The following is a 19,807-nucleotide window of genomic DNA, read 5'->3' on the forward strand; positions in this document are numbered from 1 at the left end:
TAAAATCATTACACTGAAACTGTGAAAGTATTAATTAAAGGTATTCATGTAGACTTACATACATTGTAGACCCATCCCACAACAATAAATATAAAAATCTTAAATAAAAGTTAAAAAATTAATAACATAAAATGATATATATATCTTTTCTTATGATTAATTTTATTTGATCATTTTTTGTTAAAATAATGACTATATATATATATATATATATGAAGGCTATAACTAAAATCTACTAACTTAACTGGAAACACATTTATACAGTCAATTCACCTAACAGATAAAAGAGGTAAATGCCTTTAAATAGACATTGTACAGTATTTTAGGAAAATTAACAGTTACTATGAAAGTAAATTCTACTACAATAGAGAAAGAAAGAATCTTTCATCAACTGATAAAAGTCATTTACCATTGCCTGACAGTCAATATCATCTTGTAAAATAAACCCTGGAAAGCCAAAATGCCTGTTATTTTTACTCTTCAAGATTGTAGTTGATGTTCTAGTCATCGCAATGAGACGAGAAAAAAACAGAGTAAGGGGGTGGGGTCTATCGTTATTAGAAACAAAAAGACAAATCTGATATTATTTACCAAAGCTTTAAAATATTAGAATTTTAATATACACCTTTAAACAATTAGATTTTTAAAGAGCCGAATTTTCTAACTTAAAACTTTAAATAAAAACTATTATCCCTTTGGGGAAAAAAAATTAACTATTAAGTTTAAAATACTCCATTATACCACAAACAGAAATAAATTCAAATGGATTTTATATATATACATATATTGGGGAAAATTATAAACTACATTCGTGAAACGAGGTCCTTCCAATGCAAGACACAAATTACAGATATTATAAAGAACAAAAATTGCCAGATTCTACTATTTCATGTTACACTATATAAAGATAAAATGCTCATGACTGTTTAGGAAACATCTTTGAAACATAAAATGGGTTAACAAATAGTATCCATTACAGCTAAAGTTTCTATAATGAATGATACTTTCAGTATATACAATTTTAGGTAATAAATTAAGCTGGGTCTGTGATAATTATGTAGAAAACAAAAAATTAATGTCCAATTAACTTTTGACAAAAGTTTCAAATAGTCAAGGAAACTAAGATCAATGAGGTTTCTTCTCCCCTTCTATCCTAGAATGTCATTTTTTTAAAAATTAAAATTCAGTGCTAATAATGTGGTTGGGAGACTTGTACATTTCAAAACTGTTAGATAAATGTATTTTTGTATGGCAAGGTTTGAAAATGATTTGATAGAATTATCAAAACTTTAAATGCACAAAATATTTAACTAGCATATCCTTTCCATTTGTCCATTTGTTAGGATGTATGCATAAACAGTCACATACGAGTGTATATTGTATTAATATTTAAGACAAGCTTAAAGACAACTCAAATGTGTATATATTTAAGAACACACATTTTAGTATATCTACATTATGAAATTACAAAGAGAAAAATGTAGAATATATATAAACAAATAAAAATAAGTATATTTTATCTGTTTCTGGCCTCTGCAAAATCTTGAAAATATCTTAAATCATATTCAAGAAGCAATGTATATATTAATGTAAAATATTGCAAAAATAATAGTATGCACATGTGTACACGTAGGAAAGTTGTGGGAAATATTACTGCTTAGCGTCTGCTAATGGATAGTATGGGAAAATAAAGAGATATTTAAGACACCTAGTTTCAACTAGTTTCATCTGTAGGCATGACACAAAATATAAATTGCAAAAATATGTCTACTGTTAAGGGTAAAAGTTACAGTTATCATCACATTCATCATAAACAGAGAATCAAAACTGCCGTCTTCATAATTTAGTGTGAATTGCATTAGTTCATATAGATTTTTTTGATAACAAAAAAATTTGGAGAAATTTAATGCAATCGCTTTATAAAAGAATTCCATCTAAGGCAGGTTCTTCTTCTGCAAAATCACTATTTTTTTTTGCCAATAATGTGTATATATTTTGAAAAAAATATAACTTTGTGCTTTATTCATCTATTAAAATTTCTTGTTAGCATATCAGGTAAAAATAAAATACCATGCAATAAATCTATGATATAAAATGTTCCAATGACTTACTGGATTGTTAAAATGTTCCAGTGACTTACCTAGATTGTTAAAAGAGTCAATTTTAAGAATTATGAAGACAGAATGAGATTTTATACATATAAGGAAAAGCAGCCATTTTTATCACAGTGTTTATCAAAATAGTAATGTATATTTTTTTCCTTTTCTGCTTTCAAGGATAACTTAATAAGAGTCATTTGATGATGTAGTAGAATTTAAATATAAAGTCTTCAATATCACTTAGTTAACAATATTTAGAGTATTGATAAAATATGTGAAATTTTAGCATTCTTTTTGTTAGCGTTTTGCATATATTAATTGGTTGTCTCATTTCTCACAAAAACCTATTTATTTTCTATTGTAAAGTTGTGGAAAAAGAGGACAGAGAGCAGTAAAGTTACTAAATTAATAGAATTACACAAACAAATGTGTGTTGGGGAAAGTATAGATTATATATGTACATATGTAAAAACCAGATACAGATAAAGCAAATATTTAAAAATCTAAAATTAATAGTAATTGTACATAACAAACACATGGTTTGTGTCCAATATGCATTAGCTCATTTTTAACTTTTGGTCAATTAAAGATTAATTTATGAATTCTTCTTTTCCATAGGCCATGCTATTTTTTCCAAATTATTTTCCAAATTTGAAGAAAACTAATAAATATACAAAAGTTAGTTTTTATTAGTAGATAAATAAGTTATATGTGTATTATTAACTACTATTTTAAGTTTAAAGTAAATTAGGATTAAGAAAAATATATACATCTTATATTAATAACAAATAAATTATTTATTTGCTGTATCCAAAATATGTTTAAGAATGCATAAATATCATAGAAATAGCGTTTCAGTAGTAAGTGAAGATGTCTTACTTATTAGAATTCAAATGAGAAATACACTTAAGTTTGTACAAGCTTATCAAGATTTAAGTAAAAATCAAACATTGTCATTACTTTTTACCATTCCTTAAATATGTTAATATAAATCATATTATGCATTTATTCTTCAAACTTTGGATATGGAACAAAGGTTCCCTTTCCTTCCTATTTTAGACTGCTGGCATATAATTTCGTATTCAAAGTTTTGCAAAAAATTCAGTCCAAAATGCCCCTCTACCATTTCTACTATGAATTTATTTATGGTGGGGTTCACATTTAGACATTACAAAGCAGTTTGAGAGTAGAAACTTCTTGATCATTATATATTCTAACCTTTTACATTCATCCCATCCAAAAATTCATGTTTGATTTTTTATAGCCTTAAGTCTTCCAAAAACCTTTAATTTAATTTCATGGACATAAAAATCACCTTTATTGCAAACTCATATTTTACAGGTTTACATAATATTTAATTGAGTTATTTTCTCTCTCTCTTTCTCTCTCTCTCTCTCTCTCTCTCTCTCTCTCTCTCTCTCCTCTCTCTCTCTCTCTTTCCTTCTTTGTTTGAAATAGAGTCTTGCTTTTGCCACCCAGGCTGGAGTGCAATGGCATGATCTCAGCTCACTGCAAACTCCACCTCCCGGGTTCAAGTGATTCTTCTGTCTCAGCCTCCCGAGTACCTTGGATTACAGGCACCGACCATCACGCCTGGCTAATTTTTGTATTTTTAGTAGAGACAGGGTTTCACCATGTTGGCCAGGCTGGTCTCAAACTCCTGACCTCGTGATCTGCCTGCCTCAGCCTCTCAAAGTGCTGGCGTTACCGGCGTGAGCCATAATTGGGTTAATTTATCACAATAACAGTGTAACTGGCATAAAGAGATTTGGGAATAAAAATCTTACTCTGTGAGCATGGGACTAGCCTTCTATCAAAGAGAATTTTCTCTACTATAAGCATTTCCAGGGAGAATGGAGACCTTCAGCATTAGTTGGTTAAGTAAAAGCTAGTTCATACACCTTCTTTCTCTCTCTCTCTCTAGTTTTCTTCTTCTTCTTCTTTTTTTTTTCCCAATTAATACCTGAGAAAGTGAGTGTACATTTGATTTGGGCTATACAAGTAAATGTGATGTAACTTTAATGAAAAAAATAAATGTTTACTGTGAAAGCTTCTCATGAAGACCAAAGCTTTTTGGCCACTGCCAGTCTCGAAGAAGTTACTACAGAATGCCAAATATTAAATGTAGTTGAACTGATATCCATCTACTGAGTATATAATATTTTCTAGTAAGATGAAACACCATGACATGTATATGGAGCTAAGTTTATACATTCAGTTATTTTTATGTTTATCCTTATTCATAAGCAAAGCAATAGACTTTGGGAAATAGCAAGATACATTGAGAACGCCTTTGATATATACTTTTAAAAATTTTAGTTTTAATTGACAAATAAAAATTGTATTTATTTATTGTGCACATTTTGATATTTCCTAAAGGAATTGCAAAAAAAAAACCACTTATAAATACATTTTTTATTTATATTGGTCCAATTACACAGAAGCAAATATTGCTTAAAAGTATGTAACAACCTAATGAAGAAAAAAACACATATGAAGCAAAGGTTACTTTTATCACATCATTTTTTCATAATTACTTGAATTTTTGATGACTTCAAAACTCAAAAATCATACTATTATTTTCTTTTTCTTTTCTTTTCTTTTTTTTTTTTAAACAATAGAAATTTATTTCTCATAGTTCTAAAGGCTGGAGATCTGAGACCAAGGTGCCAGCAGGTTTAGTTTCTTTGAAGGCTTCTTCTCCCCCGATTGCCTTCTAGCTGTGACCTCACACAGACCTCCCTCTGTGCACATGCATGTCTGTGTCCAAAATCCCTCTTTTTTTATTTTTTATTTATTTATTTATTTATTTTATTATTTTTTTTTATTATACTTTAAGTTCTAGGGTACATGTGCATAACGTGCAGGTGTGTTACATATGTATACTTGTGCCATGTTGGTGTGCTGCACCCATCAACTCGTCAGCACCCATCAATTGTCATTTATATCAGGTATAACTCCAAATACAATCCCTCCCCCCTCCCCCCTCCCCATGATAGGCCCCGATGCGTGACGTTCCCCTTCCCGAGTCCAAGTGATCTCACTGTTCAGTTCCCACCTATGAGTGAGAACATGCAGTGTTTGGTTTTCTGTTCTTGTGATAGTTTGCTAAGAATGATGGTTTCCAGCTGCATCCATGTCCCTACAAAGGACGCAAACTCATCCTTTTTGATGGCTGCATAGTATTCCATGGTGTATATGTGCCACATTTTCTTAATCCAGTCTGTCACAGATGGACATTTGGGTTGATTCCAAGCCTTTGCTATTGTGAATAGTGCCGCAATAAACATACGTGTGCATGTGTCTTTATAGCAGCATGGTTTATAATCCTTTGGGTATATACCCAGTAATGGGATGGCTGGGTCATATGGTACATCTAGTTCTAGATCCTTGAGGACTCACCATACTGTTTTCCATAATGGTTGAACTAGTTTACAATCCCACCAACAGTGTAAAAGTGTTCCTATTTCTCCACATCCTCTCCAACACCTGTTGTTTCCTGACTTTTTAATGATTGCCATTCTAACTGGTGTGAGATGGTATCTCATTGTGGTTTTGATTTGCATTTCTCTGATGGCCAGTGATGATGAGCATTCTTTCATGTGTCTGTTGGCTGTATGAATGTCTTCTTTTGAGAAATGTCTGTTCATATCCTTTGCCCACTTTTTGATGAGGTTGTTTGTTTTTTTCTTGTATATTTGTTTGAGTTCTTTGTAGATTCTGGATATTAGCCCTTTGTCAGATGAGTAGGTTGCAAAAATTTTCTCCCATTCTGTAGGTTGCCTGTTCACTCTGATGGTAGTTTCTTTTGCTGTGCAGAAGCTCTTTAGTTTAATTAGATCCCATTTGTCAATTTTGGCTTTTGCTGCCGTTGCTTTCGGTGTTTTAGACATGAAGTCCTTGCCCATGCCTGTGTCCTGAATGGTACCACCTAGGTTTTCTTCTAGGGTTTTTATGGTATTAGGTCTAACATTTAAGTCTCTTATCCATCTTGAATTAATTTTCGTATAAGGAGTAAGGAAAGGATCCAGTTTCAGCTTTCTACTTATGGCTAGCCAATTTTCCCAGCACCATTTATTAAATAGGGAATCCTTTCCCCATTTCTTGTTTCTCTCAGGTTTGTCAAAGATCAGATGGCTGTAGATGTGTGGTATTATTTCCGAGGACTCTGTTCTGTTCCACTGGTCTATATCTCTGTTTTGGTACCAGTACCATGCTGTTTTGGTTACTGTAGCCTTGTAGTATAGTTTGAAGTCAGGTAGCGTGATGCCTCCAGCTTTGTTCTTATGACATAGGATTGTCTTGGCAATGCGGGCTCTTTTTTGGTTCCATACGAACTTTAAAGCCGTTTTTCCCAATTCTGTGAAGAAATTCATTGGTAGCTTGATGGGGATGGCATTGAATCTATAAATAACCTTGGGCAGTATGGCCATTTTCACGATATTGATTCTTCCTATCCATGAGCATGGTATGTTCTTCCATTTGTTAGTGTCCTCTTTTATTTCACTAAGCAGTGGTTTGTAGTTCTCCTTGAAGAGGTCCTTTACATCCCTTGTAAGTTGGATTCCTAGGTATTTTATTCTCTTTGAAGAAATTGTGAATGGAAGTTCATTCATGATTTGGCTCTCTGTTTGTCTGTTACTGGTGTATAAGAATGCTTGTGATTTTTGCACATTAATTTTGTATCCTGAGATTTTGCTGAATTTGCTTATCAGCTTAAGGAGATTTTGGGCTGAGACAATGGGGTTTTCTAAATATACAATCATGTCATCTGCAAACAGGGACAGTTTGACTTCTTCTTTTCCTAACTGGATACCCTTGATTTCTTTCTCTTGCCTGATTGCCCTAGCCAGAACTTCCAACACTATGTTGAATAGGAGTGGTGAGAGAGGGCCTCCCTGTATTGTGCCAGTTTTCAAAGGGAATTTTTCCAGTTTTTGCCCATTCAGTATGATATTGGCTGTGGGTTTGTCATAAACAGCTCTTATTATTTTGAGGTACGTTCCATCAATACCGAATTTATTGAGCGTTTTTAGCATGAAGCGCTGTTGAATTTTGTCAAAAGCCTTTTCTGCATCTATTGAGATAATCATGTGGTTCTTGTCTTTGGTTCTGTTTATATGCTGGATTACATTTATTGATTTGCGAATGTTGAACTAGCCTTGCATCCCAGGGATGAAGCCCACTTGATCATGGTGGATAAGCTTTTTGATGTGCTGCTGAATCCGGTTTGCCTTGTACCTCTGGTAGAATTCAGCTGTGAATCCATCTGGTCCTGGACTTTTTTTGGTTGGTAGGCTATTAATTATTGCCTCAATTTCAGAGCCTGCTATTGGTCTATTCAGGGATTCAACTTCTTCCTGGTTTAGTCTTGGAAGAGTGTAAGTGTCCAGGAAATTATCTATTTCTTCTAGATTTTCTAGTTGATTTGCGTAGAGGTGTTTATAGTATTCTCTGATGGTAGTTTGTATTTCTGTGGGGTCCGTGGTGATATCCCCTTTAGCCTTTTTTATTGCGTCTATTTGATTCTTCTCTCTTTTCTTCTTTATTAGTCTTGCTAGCGGTCTGTCAATTTTGTTGATGTTTTCAAAAAACCAACTCCTGGATTCATTGATTTTTTGGAGGGTTTTTGTGTCTCTATCTCCTTCAGTTCTGCTCTGATCTTAGTTATTTCTTGCCTTTTGCTAGCTTTTGAATGTGTTTGCTCTTGCTTCTCCAGTTCTTTTAATTGTGATGTTAGAGTGTCAATTTTAGATCTTTCCAGCTTTCTCTTGTGAGCATTTAGTGCTATAAATTTCCCTCTACACACTGCTTTAAATGTGTCCCAGAGATCCTAGTATGTTGTATCTTTGTTCTCATTGGTTTCAAAGAACATCTTTATTTCTGCCTTCATTTCGTTATGTACCCAGTAGTCATTCAGGAGCAGGTTGTTCAGTTTCCATGTAGTTGAGCGGTTTTGATTGAATTTCTTAGTCCTGAGTTCTAGTTTGATTGCACTGTGGTCTGAGAGACAGTTTGTTATAATTTCTGTTCTTTTACATTTGCTAAGGAGTGGATTACTTCCAATTATGTGGTCAGTTTTGGAATAAGTGCGATGTGGTGCTGAGAAGAATGTATATTCTGTTGATTTGGGGTGGAGAGTTCTATAAATGTCTATTAGGTCCGCTTGGTGCAGAGATGAGTTCAATTCCTGGATATCCTTGTTAACTTTCTGTCTCGCTGATCTGTCTAATGTTGACAGTGGAGTGTTGAAGTCTCCCATTATTATTGTATGGGAGTCTAAGTCTCTTTGTAAGTCTCTAAGGACTTGATTTATGAATTTGGGTGCTCCTGTATTGGGTGCATATATATTTAGGATAGTTAGCTCTTCCTGTTGAATTGATCCCTTTACCATTATGTAATGGTCTTCTTTGTCTCTTTTGATCTTTGATGGTTTAAAGTCTATTTTATCAGAGACTAGGATTGCAACCCCTGCTTTTTTTTGTTCTCCATTTGCTTGGTAGATCTTCCTCCATCCCTTTATTTTGAGCCTATGTATGTCTCTGCATGTGAGATGGGTCTCCTGAATACAGCAGACTGATGGGTCTTGACTCTTTATCCAGTTTGCCAGTCTGTGTCTTTTAATTGGAGCATTTAGTCCATTAACATTTAAGGTTAATATTGTTATGTGTGAACTTGATCCTGCCATTATGATATTAACTGGTTATTTTGCTCGTTAGTTGATGCAGTTTCTTCTTAGCCTCAATGGTCTTTACATTTTGGCATGTTTTTGCAATGGCTGGTACCGGTTGTTCCTTTCCATATTTAGGGCTTCCTTCAGGGTCTCTTGTGAGGCAGGCCTGGTGGTGACAACATCTCTAAGCATTTGCTTATCTGTAAAGAATTTTATTTCTCCTTCACTTATGAAACTTAGTTTGGCTGGATATGAAATTCTGGGTTGAAAGTTCTTTTCTTTAAGAAAGTTGAATATTGGCCCCCACTCTCTTCTGGCTTGTAGAGTTTCTGCCGAGAGATCTGCTGTTAGTCTGATGGGCTTTCCTTTGTGGGTAACCCGACCTTTCTCTCTGGCTGCCCTTAAGAGTTTTTCCTTCATTTCAACTTTGGTGAATCTGGCAATTATGTGTCTTGGAGTTGCTCTTCTCGAGGATCATCTTTGTGGTGTTCTCTGTATTTCCTGAATTTGAATGTTGGCCTGCCCTACTAGGTTGGGGAAGTTCTCCTGGATGATATCCTGAAGAGTGTTTTCCAACTTGGTTCCATTTTCCTCCTCACTTTCAGGCACCCCAATCAGACGTAGATTTGGTCTTTTTACATAATCCCATATTTCTTGCAGGCTTTGTTCATTTCTTTTTCTTCTTTTTTCTTTTGGTTTCTCTTCTCGCTTCATTTCATTCATTTGATCCTCAATCGCTGATACTCTTTCTTCCAGTTGATTGAGTCGGTTACTGAAGCTTGTGGATTTGTCATGTATTTCTTGTGTCATGGTTTTCATCTCTGTCATTTCATTTATGACCTTCTCTGCATGAATTATTCTAGCTATCAATGCTTCCACTCTTTTTTCAAGATTTTTAGTTTCTTTGAGCTGGGTACGTAATTCCTCCTTTAGCTCTGAGAAGTTTGATGGACTGAAGCCTTCTTCTCTCATTTGTAAAGTCATTCTCTGACCTGCTTTGATCCGTTGCTGGCGATGAGCTGTGCTCCTTTGCAGGGGGAGATGCACTCTTATTTCTTGAATTTCCAGCTTTTCTGCCCTGCTTCTTCCCCATCTTTGTGGTTTTATCTGCCTCTGGTCTTTGATGATGGTGACGTACTGATGGGGTTTTGGTATAGGTGTTCTTGCTGTTTGATAGTTTTCCTTCTAATAGTCAGGACCCTCAGCTGTAGGTCTGTTGGAGATTGCTTGAGGTTCACTCCAGACCCTGTTTGCCTGGGTATCAGCAGCAGAGGTTGCAGAAGATAGAATATTGCTGAACAGCGAGTGTACCTGTCTGATTCTTACTTTGGAAGCTTCCTCTCAGGGGTGTACTCCACCCTGTGAGGTGTGGGGTGTCAGACTGCCCCTAGTGGGGGATGTCTCCCAGTTAGGCTACTCAGGGGGCAGGGACCCACTTGAGCAGGCAGTCTGTCTGTTCTCAGATCTCAACCTCCGTGTTGGGAGATCCACTGCTCTCTTCAAAGCTTTCAGAGTCGTTGGCGTCTGCACACCCTCTGCTGCTTCCCTTTTTGTTGTTTAGCTGTGCCCTGTCCCCAGAGGTGGAGTCTACAGAGACAGGTAGGTTTCCTTGACCTGGTGTGAGCTCCACCCAGTTCGAGCTTCCCAGCAGCTTTGTTTACCTACTTAAGCCTCAGCAATGGCGGGCACCCCTCCCCCAGCCTCGCTGCTGCTGTTTCGGTTAGATCGCAGACTGCTGTGCTAGCAATGAGGGAGGCTCCGTGGCCATGGGACCCTCCCGGCCAGGTGTGGGTATAATCTCCTGGTGTGCCCGTTTGCTTAAAGCACAGTATTGGGGTGGGAATTACCCCATTTTCCAGGTGTTGTGTGTCTCAGTTCCCCTGGCTAGGAAAAGGGATTCCCTTCCCCCTTGTGCTTCCCAGGTGAGGCAATGCCTAGCCCTGCTTCAGCTCTCACTGGTCGGGCTGCAGCAGCTGACCAGCACCAATTGTCTGGCACTCCCCAGTGAGATGACCCCAGTACCTCAGTTGAAAATGCAGAAATCACTGGTCTTCTGTGTCGCTCGCGCTTGGAGTTGGAGACTGGAGCTGTTCCTATTCGGCCATCTTGCTCCGCCCCCTCTATTATTTTCATGTGTATATTTGCATATTTGATTTTGAGAAACAAAGATAAAATGCCATTACATCGCCTGGTGTTACATTCATCTTTCATAATATCAAAATTTCTCTATTAGCAAATTCTGTTTAAACCTGCTCAAATTTGAGGAACTCAATGACTATCAGTGTTCTTAATTTATTTAAAGAGAATAAAAACTATTAGCTGTATCTGATAGGATTTTCTTTGAGAAGATAAATAATTTAAAGAAAAAATATATTAAAAAACTAAATTTGTTATGAAAAAACATCATGTAGTTTTGAGGTAAGTACTCAAATAAATCCTTTAGTGTTTCTGGAATTACTGTTTCTTTCAATTGCTAACATATCTCCAATGTATAGATAATTCTCTTTTCTTTGTACTGGTGCTTAGCATTTTCTTTCATGAAAGTAATATTTTTTGCATTTAGGAAGTTTTGACGAAAGACCAGTAGTCTTACATGATTAAAGTTGAAAAAGCCAGTGTATTTTGGATTTGGGTTCCCAGTAGTAGAATGCTCATTCTAGGGAAGGAGAGGCATTAGCTACATCCAGTGTCCAAAGGCAGCAATGACAATATGACTCCATAGAAAGCCTGGTATATAGTTTGGTTTCATTCTGGATGTTAGCACTGTGATTGCTAACAATTTTCTGAGTGTAATTCACCAGACTTACTGATCATTTTCATAGCTATTCCTTTCTTGGCTTAAAAATTACTTTTAAACTAATAATACTTCCTGATGCACAATTTGTGTTTGATGATTATAAACGCCTTCATAGTATAGAAAGAAAAGAACTGTTCCTAGAGGTTAGATAATTTGGTATCAAGTCCAAAGTGCATTATTAACTTGACCCATGACCTTGGGAAGACTCCTGGTCTCTCTTTTTTTTTATAATATGTGAAAAAAAAAAAAACAATTGCTTAGAATACATCACTGATGAGTATGCTTCCTCATTAGCCTGACAATTTTCGGTGCAACTTTAAAATGTATACTGCTAATCTTAGTTTATACTCTGTTGTCTCCTGAGAAAATGGCAGGTAACTTTAAAAAAGGAAAATGAAATTTATTGTAAGAAATAGAAAAAACAAAAGACTTATTACAGTAAGTTATTTTTAAAAAAGGTCTGGCGTGAGAAGAGTAGAGGGAGGGAGGGAGAAGTAAAGAGAGGGAGGCAGTAGAGATTCTCTCAAATACATTAGTATGGCTACCCTCAGGATACCTAAACATCACAGCTTTGCATTCCAGCTGTAACAATAGATGCTAGTTTGGAAATTTACACAAAATTAATTTTTCTGTCTGTAGTGCCCTAAATCAGTCATCTGGACATCTAAAATGGGTCATTTACTGTCATGACAATAAAAGCCACAATTTTGTTTTTTTGCTATTCTGATACTAGCACATGTATAATCAAAAGTTATTGATATCTTACTCTTGTTTATTCCCACAGTGCAATGTGCATGAAATGATATAAAGTTACAGACCCAGCTATCCCACTACTGGGTATATACCCAAAGGATTATAAATTATTCTACTACAAAGACACATGCACACGTATGTTTATTGCGACACTATTCACAATAGCAAAGACTTGGAATCAACCCAAATGTCCATCTGTGACAGACTGGATTAAGAAAATGTGGCACATATACACCATGGAATACTATGCAGCCATAAAAAAGGATGAGTTTGCGTCCTTTGTAGGGACATGGATGCAGCTGGAAACCATCATTCTTAGCAAACTATCACAAGAAGAGAAAACCAAACACAGCATGTTCTCACTCATAGGCGGGAACTGAGCCATGAGATCACTCGGACTCGGGAAGGGGAACGTGACACACCGGGGCCTATCATGGGGAGGGGGGAGGAGGGAGGGATTGCATTGCGAGGTATACATGATATAAATGATGAATTGATGGGTGCTGACGAGTTGATGGGTGCAGCACACCAACATGGCATAAGTATACATATGTAACAAACCTGCACGTTATGCACATGTACCCTAGAACTTAAAGTATAATAAGAAAAATAAAAAAAATAAAAAAATAACAACAACAACAGCAAAAACACATCACAAATGTAAGATACTGCCTTCCTTAAGTGTTTCAAAAAGACCAATTTTTCATCAAACAACTGTCAACATCTTTCTCAGAATAAACTTCAGACTATGATATTGTATCATGGCCCCCACCACCGTCAAAAAAAAAAAAAAAAGTTACAGGTAAAAAATAACGCAAAGTTTTGAGAAAATAAATCTATTTCAAAAATCTTGCACCTGGGTTTGGTTAGCCTAAGAGCAATGACACTTTGGACCAACAGAGAGATTTTACAGTAACAGAGAGAGCAAGAACTAGAAAGCACCCTGTCTTCTCTGTATATTCAGGGCAGAATCAGGGAATACTGAGTGAATAATGCACAGAATGAAATTTTAACATTCCAGTTCCAGTTTTTCTCCTACATCTCTCTGTGACTTTGGAAAAGTCATTTTTCCTCTGTGAGTGTCTGCTTTTCCAATTGTGAAATGAGAATGGTGATAATGTCTATTTCTGATGCCTGTGTTTACTTTGTAATTGAAGGGGTATAATGCAAGGGAACACATTTTTGAACTCTACTGTGCTGTGCAAAAAGATGGACTTCAAAAACTTATAAAGGTGTTTCCTTGCTGCTCTAGCTCAACTGTGCCAAGACATTACCATTTAGTGGCTTAAAAAAGCAGAAATGATTGACATTCTACTTTTCAGTGAAGAGGTAATCTAGTTGTCAAAATGATTTTGTTTTCTTTCCTAAGAATTTCTTACTAAGAATGTGAGACTGTAGAGAGTATTATTAAATGGTGTAAGGAAGACTTAGCCCATAGTAGATTTCCCAATGGCATGACATTTCTAAACGTTTCTTATGTAGGTGGGGCTCAGTGGACTCTCTAAGAACCACAGTGGCAGATATTTAATAAATATTTCAAATTACACAGAATACACTTAAAGTGCCTGGTAATAAAGTGCTTTTAAACACACTAAGAATTATAGAAAGTCCACTATATTGTTTAAAGAACAAAGAACACCACAATTAAATTTTAAAGTGTCAGAAATCCCTTCAGCAATTATCCCCCAGAAATTTTGTGATAGACATTTTTGTTCTGTATCTAAAACCTAAGAAGCTTAATGCCTTATACCGAGATGGAAAAAGTGGAGAAAAGCATAGAAATGTAATTCTCAGGCTCTCCTTCCTCCACTGTATGCAAATCCCTTAGTGGTATATAAATGATTTCACAGCCAAGGTTCTCACAGTAAATAATTTACTTTCCCACCATATTCTTTATGAGTGCTATATACACTCTTTATGAGACAGCAGTAAAATTCAGTAGGTTTCTTTATTTGACCAACTTTGTTCATCCCGGGAAGCAACACATATACACTTAACTGCTTCTACAGTAAGTCTCGGTTTTAAAATTGCAAAGCAGACAAATAATTTTTTAATCAAATCTTAGTGTTAATGAAGTTATCATATACATTGTATGTGAACCAGTAATTTTCCAAACTTAAAACCAATGATAAAACTACAGCGAATGTGATTTCATTGCGATGATAATCTTGAAGTATTTTTATGGACTCACAATGTATTAGAGACATCAGTATGCTCATCAGTTGTCATTTTTACTGAAAGATTTGAAGAAATGATAATTAATAGGGAGTTCTGATTGATGAATTTGTGAGTAAGCCAGGGTACAACCATAAAAATACAATTTGTATTTAAATGGAATATTCCAAGCACCTCTTAAAATATGACCCATTCTCTTATTTTATTTCCTACCTGCTTACCTGAAGATGTAATGCAGAAGGGAACGGACATTATGTTGCCTGAAAGAAAACACTGTCAGCCAACTTCAGTCTGATGAGGAAACTTCTATCCAGTTAATGTCAACTTGCTCTTGTATGGCTGCGTATCCTCACTTGTTGCATTATGAAAAGTCCCTAAGTAATTTCTTTTTTTTTTTTTTTAGAATGAATAGATTATAAAAGATACATTATATCCCATTATAGAGTGATGCCAAAGAATGTACTGTCTCCATCAGTGCTTGGTCATCCCCAACTCATCTCTACAAAAAAGGAAACCACACACACACACATACATACACATGCACACACATACATGAGCCAAGAATTATAGGAAGTAAAGTACTTTGAAAAATCACAGACTTTTGGTCAGTCATGGTGGCCCACACCTGTAATTTCAGCACTTCTGGAGGTCAAGGTGGGAGAAAAGCTTGAGGACAGGGGTTCAAGACCAGCCTGGTCAAAATAGTAACACACTATCTCTAGAAGAAGTAAAAAATTAGCCAAGCGTGGGGACACATGCCTGTAGTCCCAGCTACTCAGGAAGCTGATATGGGATGATCACTTGAGCCCTGGAGTTCGAGGCTGCAGTGAGTTGTGCTCATGCCACTGCACTCCAACCTGGGTAACAGAGTAAGATCCTGTCAAAAAACAAAAAGGAAAAAAAAAAGTCCACAGACGTTGATGTTAGAAAGCTATCTTCAAATCCCACTTCTTCACTAACTATTTTTGTATTAATAGCTTTGAGCAGGTTACTTAATTTTTCTGCATATCAGATGTTTCTAGTAGGGGTTGAGACAGAACATATAACGAGTTCTGTAGTTTCTTTATGGAAAAGTACTGACTGGAAACTTTTGGTAGCCCACAGAATTCTTGGTCCATATTTTCCTCCAGGCATTTGTGCAGTAACTAGCCCCTCAGCTGTCTCATGTGTTTCTCACTTTCTGTCTTGGAGGTTCTCTAACTCTACTGACGTTTACACATGAGGAAACCCACTTATTAATGACAGAATGACCTGGGAGTTTGAGGTAGTTAACATGCTATGGAGTAGCTATTGAACTATGAGTATGTGATGGTTGGTGAAAAACCTCACTTCTTTTTTTCCTTCCTTCCTTTTTCCTTCCGTGTTCTGCATGTTTCCTTGGACAGTCCTGGTGGGATCAAGCCTCAGTTGTCCTCAGTGCATCAACTAAATAATTCCATAATCAAGCCATTGTAATGGCTTTCTCTGCTTCCTGTCTGGCTTTCTCCCATTTATCTCCCGCTCCCTGGAATGATTTTTTCAATTCAGTTACGGCATGCAAGCTTTTATTTCCAACTCTATTGGATTGGGGTATACTCTTCACCAAGACAAAATTATCAATGCTCTTAAATTATTTCAAGAAACAATGAATTGGGGCTAATAATAATTAAATAGTGTATTAGTTGAAAATTAGTAATCAGTCTTCTAAATCCCTGGTTGAAGGCCCTTCACAATGTAACTTTATAGCACCTCACTTTACGAGATAAAGTTTCACAGAGCTCACTTTGTGAAAAGGAATGACAAATGCAATGTTGATGCCAGCATACATTGGAAAAGAACCTTGAAACTGAGGTTTCCTCTCTCTTGCCACTCATGGGAAGCATATAGCTATTATAAGATGAATGAGTGTAGGCTAGCTATCTGGATGATGACAGACACTTAGCCAAGCCATCCTTGTCAACCTAGATAACATCAATCAACAACCAGACAACGGAAAAACACCATTTTATACCAGCCTGGCCTGGCCGAACCATCGACTGGGCACAGAAATCAGCACAGTTGGTTTACACCAACAAAACATTTGTAGTCTAGCCAGAGAATTTTGAAGAAAATAAATGTTGCTTAAGACCCTCATTTTAGAAGCAGATTGTATTTCTTTTTCTTTTTCTTTTTTGTAGACATAGGGTCTCACTGTGTTGCCCAGGCTGGCCCTGAACTCCTGTCTTCAAGCAATCCTCCTATCTCAACCTCCCAAAGTGGGAGCCTCCACACCCAGCCAGGGTAGCTCATTATGCAGCAAAAATTTCCCTATATCAGAGAGAGTACATGTTTTCTATCACTTTTTAATTTCACATCAAGTAAGACTCTGGGACTCCACGTATTCTTTTGAAAATATGACTATTTAAGTTTTAATGTACTTGACAAGTCAAGATTCATTATGTTTTCTATAACTTTTCCTTTTTTTCTATTATTGTTCAATCTTAACTATTACAGATTAGTTTTATAGCTCTCCAATTGTACATGTCTTCTAAGGTGCACCGCCCTTTTGTAATATCCTCCCTTATTTTATATGGATATATGATATTTATGCTATATCCTTACTTATCATTCCCACTCTGGGGAATGCCAGCTATCTACCACATCATAAAGACACACAAGCAGACTCAGGAGAGGCCCATGTGGTGTGGAACTAAGGTCTCCTGTCAATAGTTTCTATTGAAAAACTGAAGCCTTCTATTACCATGCTGAATAAATTTGGAAGTGGATTCTCCCCAAGTTGAACCTTCTGGGGATGCCTCTAGACTTACCTTCATGATAGACCCTAATTCAGAAACACCCAGCTATGCTGCTTCTCAATTGTGAGGTGATTATTGTTTGCTGTTTCTATCTGCTAAGTTTGAGGGGTAATTTGCTCTGTTGCAATAGGTAACTAAAGCAAGGCTCAACAGAGGTGGTCCATATGATGTCTAAAAGGTACTTGCCCTAGATCTCCTTATGAATCTTAATTTTTACAATTAATTTTCATTCCTGGGCTTTTTAAGTCTAATCAAGTAACTAATCATCAGTGTATGCACTCGTTTGAATTGCAAGATAATCCTTAACATCAGGATGGTGCTTTTGTGTAACACATTTTTTTTTTTTAATCAGAGGAGTAAAGTGTTTGTCGAAGATATTAATAGGATATTAGCAGGCAGTTGCAGGGATCTTCTCACAGCCTTTTGGGACTTACACCTGTAAGCAAAACACATTGGCTCTATTTTTCTTTTCTTTTCTTTTTTTTTTTGAGACGGAGTCTCGCTCTGTCGCCCAGGTTGGAGTGCAGTGGTGCAACCTTGTCTCACTGAAAGCTCTGCCTCCTGGGTTCACGCCATTCTCCTGCCTCGGCCTCCTGAGTAGCTGGGGCTACAGGCTCCTGCCATCACTCCTGGCTAATTTTTTGTATTTTTAGTAGAGACAGGGTTTCACCGTGTTAACCAGGATGGTCTCGATCTCCTGACCTCGTGATCCACCCACCTCAGCCTCCCAAAGTGCTGGGACTACAGGCGTGAGCCACCGTGCCCGGCCGCATTGGCTCTCTTTTTAAACACACATGAACATATGTTCCTGAGCACATGCACACACACAATACACTGTAAATCTTTGGTACATACTAGCAAACCAGGAGACCTATCTTTTTTTATGTAGCTCATTTCTTTTTGACAAATTGTCTATGTCTTGGCTTCCTATTTTGATACATCATCTGAGCCTACTATTTCTGGAAAACTCTTCCTACCATAGAGTTTCACTAATATTTATAATGTAGAAATCAGATGTGTCCTGAGTCTCATTCTCCACTCATCTTAGCCTTTGCTATTTAAAGTTATAGCCAACTAATTTTCATTCATCTATTTATCCATACAACTGTTCTTAGATTTATTCTTGAGGCATATATCCTGTAATTTATTGGTGAGTGAAATGTTTCTAGAAAAGCACTTCTCCTGGAATATTAGACTCTCTTGTATATTAATATTTTTATAGGGATCTTCTTAGTGGTAGTTCTGTAATACAAAGCAATGATTTTCAACAGCAGAAAAATCAAGATTTCTTTCAGGGAAAGCAAAGAGTGACAAGAAAATATTTCACAACAGTCAAATATTTCATATTCCTGAAAGAAAAAGAGGTCAATACATGCTCAGAGTGAGGAGATGAGTTAGGCAAGTGAGATAGTTTGAAGCAGGCATCCCAGTCCCTGTAGGAATCTTTCTACATGCTGAGAAAACCATTATTTCAGGAATTCTGCTTCATGAAATTAAAAAATAAAATAAAATGTCTCCCGTTAATGGAGATGCCAAGGGTGGGTGACATTTTTGGGTTTGTGGCCCCACAGCCTAAATGATGTGAAAATGTGTGATCCTTGCTGAGAACACTGCTGAGTTGTTTGCTACATTCCACAGGCAACCAGGCTGATGTGTTCTGCTCACACAGAGATAGCTCACAAAAATATCTGCCACACCTTTAAATATCAAATGGAAAGCTTAAAATATAAAATTTTGAATGCTTTTTCATTTATGTCTACCTTTGTCTTGTCTTCCGCTCTCCCCAAGAATGTACCCCAGGCAGATTAAATCTTAAAGATAAAGAATTCATTTCCAGAATATGTTTCCTTGGTACATTAAAAACAGCTTTTAAGATTCTATTTTCTGGTTACATGTTATTTTCCCTTATCATCCAACAACTGTAATATTAAAAAAATTTATTGTGTAGCCTAGGGCCCCGGGAACATAGGACCAATATGCCATATGACTGTAGATGTGGGGATGCTGTTTACAGCTAGCCAAATTATGTTCATTGGGATATACTTTAATCCTGTGAAGTGTCAAAAATCAAATATACACATTTTACTGGAACACCCATACTCTGAACAAGTAGAGAAACACCCATACTCTGAACAAGTAGAGAAATTATGTTTGTGTATAAACGATATTTTGATAACTGGAAGCAACTCTTTTTCTGGAGTTTCTCTTGCCTACTGCAGACAGAATTCTTCTCTCATCTGTGTTCTTATAATACTTTACACAAAACTCCATGAGAATGTATTATTATAGTATAGATAGCTTTTATATAGCTTTTTCCTCCAGACAGTGACTAACTGCCAGGATTTGTCTTCGTTATTTTATTCCTCAAACATACCTATTTCCTCAAAAATGTATTAGACACTCCAAAATATCTAAAAAAGGTTAACTGCTGCTTTAATTTTAATTTAAGAGCCTAAGACAAAACATCTATCTAGACATTGAATTTGTCAATGAGTGTCTATTTCCTACTTTTACTAATTTTGTGAGTGGTCCTAAT

General features: G+C 36.2%; 1 long non-coding RNA gene across 1 annotated transcript; it reads right to left on the reverse strand.

Moving 5' to 3' along the window:
• Positions 1–3,714: 3,714 nt before the first annotated feature.
• Positions 3,715–19,161, reverse strand: LOC117086321. The gene is made up of 2 exons (XR_004438283.1): positions 17,990–19,161; positions 3,715–3,780 (listed from the first exon to the last, which is right to left on the reverse strand). It is a non-coding gene; the product is annotated as an uncharacterized LOC117086321 (long non-coding RNA).
• Between the last annotated feature and the right edge of the window lie 646 nt (positions 19,162–19,807).

This window comes from Trachypithecus francoisi, unplaced genomic scaffold, assembly GCF_009764315.1.
Source record: "Trachypithecus francoisi isolate TF-2019V2 unplaced genomic scaffold, Tfra_2.0 Lachesis_group1, whole genome shotgun sequence".
Classification (NCBI taxonomy): Eukaryota; Metazoa; Chordata; class Mammalia; order Primates; family Cercopithecidae; genus Trachypithecus; species Trachypithecus francoisi.